Below are 330 nucleotides of genomic sequence, written 5' to 3' on the forward strand. Positions count from 1 at the left end.
TAACAGGCCTAACTGGAGAAATATGGAGAAACGTGTAATGTACACGTTGAGTGTATGTCAGATATAAAGTGTTTGTTTGTTCCCTGAAAAGCAAGTGAATGATGACCATGAATTCATATCAAAATGTATGTCTCAATGCAAGTACCCATACAATGGTATTTGTAGAATTTTGTATTTGAGAGCCTATGTGTATACATGCTTTATCAGCCAACAATAGCATTTGCCCTTAATCATTGCAAAATATACATCAGCAATATAACAAGTCACTGTAATGTGCATCTATATATTTGATTCGAAATTCCAGCTTATCAAGATTCAATCACCATTTTA

Source organism: Penaeus monodon, chromosome 29 (assembly GCF_015228065.2).
Source record: "Penaeus monodon isolate SGIC_2016 chromosome 29, NSTDA_Pmon_1, whole genome shotgun sequence".
NCBI classification, from domain to species: Eukaryota; Metazoa; Arthropoda; class Malacostraca; order Decapoda; family Penaeidae; genus Penaeus; species Penaeus monodon.